This window comes from Dysidea avara, chromosome 8, assembly GCF_963678975.1.
Source record: "Dysidea avara chromosome 8, odDysAvar1.4, whole genome shotgun sequence".
Taxonomy (NCBI): domain Eukaryota; kingdom Metazoa; phylum Porifera; class Demospongiae; order Dictyoceratida; family Dysideidae; genus Dysidea; species Dysidea avara.
This window is the reverse complement of record NC_089279.1, coordinates 576227-585578: the sequence shown is the minus strand read 5'-3', so window position 1 is coordinate 585578 and position 9352 is coordinate 576227. Positions and strand designations below refer to the sequence as shown.

Genomic DNA, 9352 nt, shown 5'->3' with positions numbered 1-9352 from the left:
CAGAGAAGGACAGAGTACATGCCACTAACTTGAGTTTATATTTTTGAAAATAACATAGATGGTATCGTATGCCCAATAAATACAAAAGGGCTAATTGTATGTACACTGTAGCTGTCCATTTGATTTGAGATAAGTGTGGAGGTTTCCATGGTTCTATGGTAGTATTCTTGAAGGAGTATATGCCTACCATTGCCACATCACGCATATAATAATTGCATAATTTTACCATGTACACAACATTGTTGAACATCCATTGATTACAACCAACAAAACATACACAGTTCAGTATAAGGTGAAGTTGTCATTGTATGTCACTTCTCCTTCTTCATTGGTAAATGTTGTCACATCCAAATATGTTGGATTTTGAAACACTTGTTTGCTGAAGACAACAAATGCAATGCAACTAATCAAATTTATGCATTTACAAATAAATATACAGACCATATTTAAGACACATCAAAGTGCAGCAGACAGCAACAGCAACCTGGGACATAATTTTTGTGCTGCATGTTGTTACTTAATTTATTGGTTTTAAACAGAGATCATTTTTCAATAGGGAACCAAATCAGATTTGACCTTTGGAGGCAATTTAATTTTCAAAAACTGTCAGTTAATCCACCAACTTGGTGTCAAATTGAAGCTCTTGCCCTAAAGAATAAGTTGGTTTTACAGAGTTTATAGCTTAAACTGTTCTAAAGTTACAGCAGTTTTGATGGTAAAATATGCCACTATTTTCTCCTGCCTATGCACAAGCTTGAAATATAAAATTTACTTTTTGAATACTTATATCGTATGACAATTTATCACATTAAATAGGTTTATAGGGAACTACCATAGGGTGCATACTCAGGCCATTATTTTGCATGGTTGGATCCAATTTGTGTGTACTTTGCAACTTGAAACTTAACTCACAAATTTTTACTGTTTTTGCATAGACACATTTCGATCAACTCTTCTGAATTCTTTTTTAAATTGAATCATCATAGTCAAGACCATTGCTTGTGTTTTGCAGTTTGCAATTAGGCTTGTGGGAATTAAGCTCAAAATTTTCATCATCCTACAGTACGATAGTAACTGTATAGTAGGGACCACAAAGGAGTAGGCGTGGCCCACGAAATAATATCACCCAAAAACCACCCTCGATTTTCCATTACGACGATGAGGCAGTATTGGTGAGGTAAAACTAAGCCCAAACAAGCTTTCATATCGACCCGAAACGCTTTCAACAAGTTGCTATGGAATTTAAAATTTTTTTTATTCAACGGAATTTTTTACTGACTGACTGAGTAACTGACTGACTGATTCCTTCAGACAAGCGTACCGCGATAACGGCTAAGGCTACGGGCTTGATTTTTTCACCGTTCGACGTCGCTTCGGCCCGACAGGTGCCTTTTGGCATACCGAAGTACGTGTAATGCATTATTCATGGTCTTACCAGTGTCCTCCTTTGTGTCCCATTCATCTTTGCTGACAGGGAAAGGTGTCGATTTGGCGCGAGCACGTGATGGCTTCCCTTTGAAACGGAAATCGTCCGTATTTTCATCGTGGCTATTTCGATTGCAGAGATGCTTTTCAAACAGTTCTTGATTCGTACTGTTGTGTAACGGGGTTGAACATAGCCTACAGCGAAGCGTAACGGATACTTCATTTTTCAGACGATAATTAATATGATTGGGGCGCGCGGCACGATTTCTTTTGGTATGCGTGGATTGTAGAGGTGCTTTTCGAACAGTTCGTGATTCGAAATGCCGTGTAACGGGTTGAACATAGTTGACAACGAGGCGTAATGGATACTTAACTTTTGAGACGATAATTGATATAGCCGGGGCGCGCGGTGCCTTTTCAGATGCGGTATGCGTGGGTTCACCAATTATAATAAAATTATTTACAAAAAAGTTAACAAACAAGTACACGAAAAAATTATGAATTTTCAACTAGAGTAGGGACCATAGCACATCGATAAAAAGTACTGAAACAAGTTGGAGTAGTCCATGATATTAAATCACTGTAAAACAATAAGAAGTGTTATATCCCTACTGTGCTCAAGATACCATAACGGAAATGCACAGTAGGGATATAACACTTCTTATTGTTTTACAGTGATTTAATATCATGGACTACTCCAACTTGTTTCAGTACTTTTTATCGATGTGCTATGGCCCCTACTCTAGTTGAAAATTCATAATTTTTTCGTGTACTTGTTATTCTATTCCAAATTTCTTCAAAAACATTATTCCCAAAATGTAATCAATATTATTCCCAAGTTTTACAACTTTTTCTTCACATTTGTAATCAAGACACACTACTGTGGCCCAAGAAGCCGGCGCGCCACACCGTGAGCATATTTACAGGAAGAAAGAAAACGTCATTTTCACACCTTTGTATCTCGGTGAACCCTTATCCGATTGGAACCAAAGTTGCTACAGAGTTGCCCGCCAGCCAGGGGAGTCTACATTCCAAATTTGATGGAAATCGCTCCAGCTATTTCCGAGATACGAGCTGCCAACGTTTAGATTTTTTTCTTCATTTTTTTTTCTTCTTTCTTCTTTGTGTTTTCGCACACTTGCAAAAATTGCTATAAAACGCAAACGTGTGCTCTGATCGCCTTGAAATTTGGCACACAGAAAGGGAGTCCAAAGGCGAATTCTAGTATCAAATTTGGTGCAAATCCGATGAATGGTGCAGGAGTTATGACTCAAACCAGTGTGCAATCCCTTTTGTTATCTCAAACCAACACTTTCTCAAGTGATATTCGTGGTGAACAACTTTTAATAAAAAACGAAATATATCGCATGAAATTTTCCATGACATCTTCTAACAAAGCATCTTTACTAGAAGGGGCTACAACTAGTCTAAAGAGATCAATTGAACTAGCTTCTGAAAAGGGAGCTTCAAATTGGTTATCTGTTCTGCCTTTGCAGGAGTACAAATTTTCTCTTCACAAAACTGCCTTCCACGACGCTGTTACGCTTAGATATGGATGGGACCCTGCCAGGCTTCCTCAACATTGCACCTGTGGAACTAAGTTCACTGTTGAACTTCCTTTACTTGTCCCAAGGGTGGTTTCCCTTCTATCCGTCACAACGAGATCCGTGACTTAACAGCAAGCTTACATGTACTTACTGAGGTCTGCCATGAGGTGGATGTTGAACCACATTTACAACCTATTACTGGTGAGCAGTTCACCTTAGCCTCTTCAAACATCGAAGATGGTGCTCGACTAGATATTTCAGCCAATGGTTTTTGGGGTGGCCGTTGTGAGAAAACTAACATTGATGTTAAAGTCTTTAACCCACACGCTCCTAGTAATCGTACCACCAGTGCCAGTGCCATTTACAGAAAACATGAATTGTGTAAGAAGCGTTCATATGAAGCTCGCATACGTGAAGTTGAACAGAGTTCCTTTACTCCTTTAATCTTTTCAGCCACAGGAGGAATGGCTAACAAAGCAACCATGTTTTACAAATGCCTTGCTTCCTTGCTATCAGATAAATGGGATTCAAATTATGCTGCTGTAATGGGGTGGATCCGGTGCTGCTTGTCCTTTTCACTTCTGAGGTCAGCAATTAGATGTCTGAGGGGTTCTAGATCCTCAAAGGGCTCCTTTGGCCACTCTTTAGGATCAGCACCAATTGACCTCATTCAAGTAGAGTCAAGACTCCCATTAATTAAGCAGTAACTCTTATTGTATTTTTTTCCCTCCTTTCTTTATGTTTAATTTGTTGTTTCTATTGGGTTACGTTTAAAAAAGAAAAAAAAAAGGAGTTATGACCGATTATTCGCGTAAAACAAGATCGATTTGTTGTCACGCCTACAGGGTAAACCGCTTCATAGAATGAGTTGAAAATTTCTATATAGATGGAGTAACCATCGTAGGAGTGCCTTTTGGTGGTTTGAAAGGAATCGAGATAAAGACCACGGAGATATGACACAAAACCCAACCTGTGCTGACTCAAAACCTAAGCTGACTCATGTTTGCATCAGCTTAAGTGGCCTACCCTCCACTCTAGGAGATCCTTCAGTTCTATTAGCCTAGCTCATGATATTTTACACAATCGAATTTCAATCCCATTTAACAAGTATTTCCAATTTTCTTTTACAAACACAAGATCTCACCCTCAATCACTTTCCATTCCCTCATCGACCATCAACCCTTATCGTCACTCTTTCTTTGTCAACACTCCTTTTCTGTGGAATTCAATACCTCACAGTATTCTTCAACTGTCGAATCGTGTTGCTTTTCACTCTGCTCTTCGTCGATTTCTTTTTGTGTAGCATCAACTATATGTCTTCAGTTTTGTATAAGCTTTTAATACATCTGTTTAGTGTTTTTTTGTTTGTTTGTTTGTTTGTTTGTTTTTTATTCAGTGTACTTGTGTGTGTGTTGTTTTGTATGTGCTTTTTGCGAAGGGGAGCACGTTTACAGGCTTAGCCTTTTGTGTACCCTTGTCTTTTGACAAAAATGGATAATCTAATCTAATCTGTGTCACAATTACGCGATCGATTTTTATGAATAATAAAGTATTAGTTTTTACGCCTACTAGGCAAACCGCTTAGAGCAATGAGCTGAAAATCGGTGTATAGCTGGAATAATCTTCATAGAAAGTCCTTGCAGTAGTATAGAAGAATTGGATTACAAACCACTGAGTTATGATTCGAAAGCCAACTCCGTGTGGCAAATGCGAGATCGAGATACTCTAATAGAACAGTCACTCTAATAGAGCATTCAGCTAATTTATTTATTATTATTTTTATTTATTTACTTCATTATAGAATTCTATTACATTGCAAGTTATTCTGTAGGGAGTTCAGCTGCAAACAGTTAATCTTATAGACAGTTCAGCAAGAAGCAAGTCACCCTGTGGAGAGTTAAGCTACAAATATATCACTGTAGAGATTCAGAACATTACAAGTCACACTGAAGAGAGTTCAAGTCATGCACCCTGTAGAGAGTTCACCTACAATTAAGTCACTCTCTAGAGAATTCAGCTACACACAAGTCACTGTGGAGAGAGTTCAGCTACAAACAAATTACCCTGTAGAGAGATCAGCTACAAACATAACACTTTGCAGAGTTCAGCTACAAACAAATCAACCTTTAGAGCAATCAGCAACAAACAAATCATCTTGTAGAGAGATCAGCTACAAACAAATCAACCTGCAGAGAGATCAGTTACAAACAAATCAGCTTGTAGAGAGATCAGTTACACACAAATCAACATGTAGAGAGATAAGCTAGAAACAAATCATCCTGTAGAGAGTTCAGCTACAAAAAATCACCCTGTAGAGACATCAGCTAGAAACTAGACACAATGTAAGGAGTTCAGCTAAAACAAATCAACCTGCAGAGAGATCAGCTATAAACAAATCACCTTATAGAGAGTTCAGCTGCAAACAAATCACCCTGTAGAGAGATCAGCTAGAAACTAGACACAATGTAAGGAGTTCAGCTACAAGTAAATCACCCTGTAGAGAGTTCAGCTAAAACAAATCAACCTGCAGAGAGATCAGCTACAAACAAATCACCTTATAGAGAGTTCAGCTGCAAACAAATCACCCAGTAGAGAGATCAGCTAGAAACTAGACACAATGTAAGGAGTTCAGCTACAAGTAAATCACCCTGTAGAGAGTTCAGCTAAAACAAATCTACCTGCAGAGAGATCAGCTACAAACAAATCACCTTATAGACAGTTCAGCTACAAACAAATTACCTTGTAGAGAGATCGGCTACAAACAAATCAACCTGCAGAGAGATCAGCTACACACAAATCAACTTGTAGAGAGATCAGCTACAAACAAATCACCCTGTAGAGAGATCAGCTAGAAACAAATCAACCTGCAGAGAGATCAGCTACAAACAAATCAGCTTGTAGAGAGATCAGTTACACACAAATCAACCTGTAGAGAGATAAGCTAGAAACAAATCACCTTGTAGAGAGATAAGCTACAAACAAATCACCCTGTAGAGAGATCAACTAGAAACTAGACACAATGTAAGGAGTTCAGCTACAAGCAAATCACCCTGTAGAGAGTTCAGCTAAAACAAATCAACCTGCAGAGAGATCAGCTACAAACAAATCACCTTATAGACAGTTCAGCTACAAACAAATTACCCTGTAGAGAGATCGGCTACAAACAAATCACCCTGTAGAGAGTTCAGCTACAACATATCAACCTGTAGAGAGATCAGCTACAAACAGATCACCTTATAGAGAGTTCAGCTACAAAAAATCACCCTGTTGAGACATCAGCTAGAAACTAGACACAATGTAAGGAGTTCAGCTAAAACAAATCAACCTGCAGAGAGATCAGCTACAAACAAATCACCTTATAGAGAGTTCAGCTACAAACAAATTACCCTGTAGAGAGATCGGCTACAAACACATCAACCTGCAGAGAGATCATCTACACACAAATCAACTTGTAGAGAGATCAGCTACAAACAAATCATCCTGTAGAGAGATCAGCTAGAAACTAGACACAATGTAAGGAGTTCAGCTACAAGCAAATCACCCTGTAGAGAGTTCAGCTAAAACAAATCAACCTGCAGAGAGATCAGCTACAAACAAATCACCTTATAGACAGTTCAGCTACAAACAAATTACCCTGTAGAGAGATCGGCTACAAACACATCAACCTGCAGAGAGATCAGCTACATACAAATCAACTTGTAGAGAGATCAGCTACAAACAAATCACCCTGTAGAGAGATCAGCTACAAACAAATCACCTTGTAGAGAGATCAGCTACAAACAAATCGCCCTGTAGAAAGATCAGCTACAAACAAATCACCTTGTAGAGAGTTTAGCTACAAACAAATCGCCCTGTAGAAAGATCAGCTAGAAGAAGTTACCTTGTAGAGAGTTCAGCTACAAAGAAATCATTCTGTAAAGAGCTCAGCTGCAAACAAATCACCTGTACAGAATTCAACTACAAACAAATCACCCTGTAGAGAGATCAGCTAGAAGAAGAGTTACCTTGCAGATAATTCTGCTGCAAACAATTCACCCTGTAGAGAGATCAGCTAGAAGAAGTCACCTTGTAGAGTGTTACGTTACAAAGAAACCACCATGCAGAGAGTTCTGTAATAAATATATGTATTATATATATATATATATATATATATATATATAATTTGTACATTTACTGATAAAGTCAGAAATATTTAAAGTATTTAACATCTGCTTCATCTTTTCTTCTTCCTGTGGTAAAGAAAAAGGATAGGTTAAAAAAGCCCCAAAGCTGGCCATAGGCCAGTTTTGAGGTATACAAATACAAAAAGAAGTGAAATCTAATCCAAAACAGCCAAGCTGTAAAAAAAGTGTGCGGCCCTCAAAAAGGCTATGGTGAAAAAAGATGTGAAATCCAAGGTGGCAGCCAAGAAATGGCTGTGATGGTAGGTTAATGGTAAAAATTTCAATAACAACAATTCAGGTGAATTTTGTGCCAAGACCAAGCGGCACCAAATTCACCTGAATTGTCGTTATTAAAATTTTTACCATTAACCTACCATCACAGCCATTTCTTGGCCGCCACCTTGGATTTCACATCTTTTTTCACTATAGCCTTTTTGAGGGCCGCACACTTTTTTACAGCTTGGCTGTTTTGGATTAGATTGAATTATACAGAAAAACTTTGAAACAGCTAAATCTAACTATATCAGTTTGTCAGAAAAGCTGCTTTTACTAGCAAAGTGCTTAGTGACTAGCACAATCTGTTCCATGCTGATCATTCTGTTGGAGTAAGTGACTGCTTTATTAGAGTATCTCAATCATTATGCTCTAACATTACATAGGAAAATGCTCAACTCTTTTACCCCATCATTATTCCTGAAATTATCTAGACATAATTTCTGCTTCCCTGTTTGCAACTGCAGTCTGTTTTGTTTGATGAACATTACACATAAAACCTGCAGGAAGGCAGCTTGAGTGGACCCACCTGAGAAATGTATTTACACTGCAAGGCATGACCAAATTTGCAAGCAATATTTATTTATGAATCTACCTTTGCTACACAGGGGCGTAGCCAGCCAATATTTGATGGTTGGGCATGACATCAACTTAACTACACACACAAGAAACACGCTCACTTAAATTATCAAAGAAAAATATGAAAAGTGTAATCACACAAGGCCTACAGCTACCTGTGCTATAGTGTAAACAAATGCTGCTTGCATGCATGCAAACACTTACTAGCTATATGTTATTCTATTAAACTTCTGGGTAGGAATCCACCAACGATCGTTGAAGCCGAACATCACGTGACATCAAACTGCTGAACCTATACAAGAACCAACAATATAAAGAGTTCATCACATGCATACTTAGCATAATCAACTGGCAGTATAGCTTACAGACCAACCATCATAGCGATTTGCAATGCTTTTTCAAGCAAACATCACATGGCCCTAAATGAAGGCCAGGGTGCTAATTTATGAACTATAACGGGTCTTATCACAAACATCAGCATGTAAGAAAGTTTCGTCCCAGAGTTATAGCAGTCAAAGTACATCTTGCATGAATCTGGTAAACTCTTGGGTAAACCACAACTCGGTTAATCTGTACAAATTGAGCATGTAACACTTCATATTTACTTGACCTTTTCTCCATTCCGAGCTCCAGCAACCTTCATTTGCATATGCCATTATTGTTATCTAGAAGAGCACATTTTCCTGTTTCTTTTTATCAGCAGTAGACTATATGGCACTTTCCTTATCAAAAAATGCACTTGATAAGTCCACTGAAATGAAATCTTTTGCTGCCAACACCATCCACGCTGAGTCCTATCACTAGCACTGTGACTTATAGATACAGTACTACTTTTTGACTCCATTTTAAATTTCGAATTTAAACCGTGCCGAGCAGAGTGGCACGTACGACTACATGAAGTGTAATATAGGGCTTTCCAAGGGATTTTCTGCCTAATGGATCACGTGATACACCCTCTACCAATCCCTGCTTGAAGTGATGGTTCAACAAATGAGGTACACATTTGCACTTGACACTATGCATACTAAATTATTCGAAAGAAATATAATCAATTAGGCTTGCGTGGCACTGAGTCTCAATGGTGGCTCATTCTCGCGAATCCCATACAAAAGTATGGGCAGCGAATGCGGTTCAGACAATAACTCACTACTAGAGCTATGGGTGCAGCTTCTCAATTGCAACATATTACTTTCAAGTTAGAGAAATTTGTTGTTGTCAAAGAATTATCCATAGCTGGTCCACTGTAGACGCAATGAAGCAATTTGCACTTTTCCCAATAGACCACAATACATTCAGTCACCATTGTGACATGTTAAAGAATCATATATTTATTAGAATATTTTACGGTATGCATATTGTTTTTGT

The 9352-nt window shown here is 38.3% G+C and overlaps 1 long non-coding RNA gene across 1 annotated transcript in view; it reads right to left on the bottom strand.

Annotated features, from left to right (window-relative positions):
• Positions 1 to 264: 264 nt before the first annotated feature.
• Positions 265 to 9352, bottom strand: part of LOC136264101 (uncharacterized) — a 44631-nt gene continuing 35543 nt past the window's right edge. The window contains exon 3 of the long non-coding RNA XR_010704958.1: positions 265 to 379. This is a non-coding gene — a long non-coding RNA (uncharacterized lncRNA). The remainder of the gene's footprint in view (positions 380 to 9352) is intronic.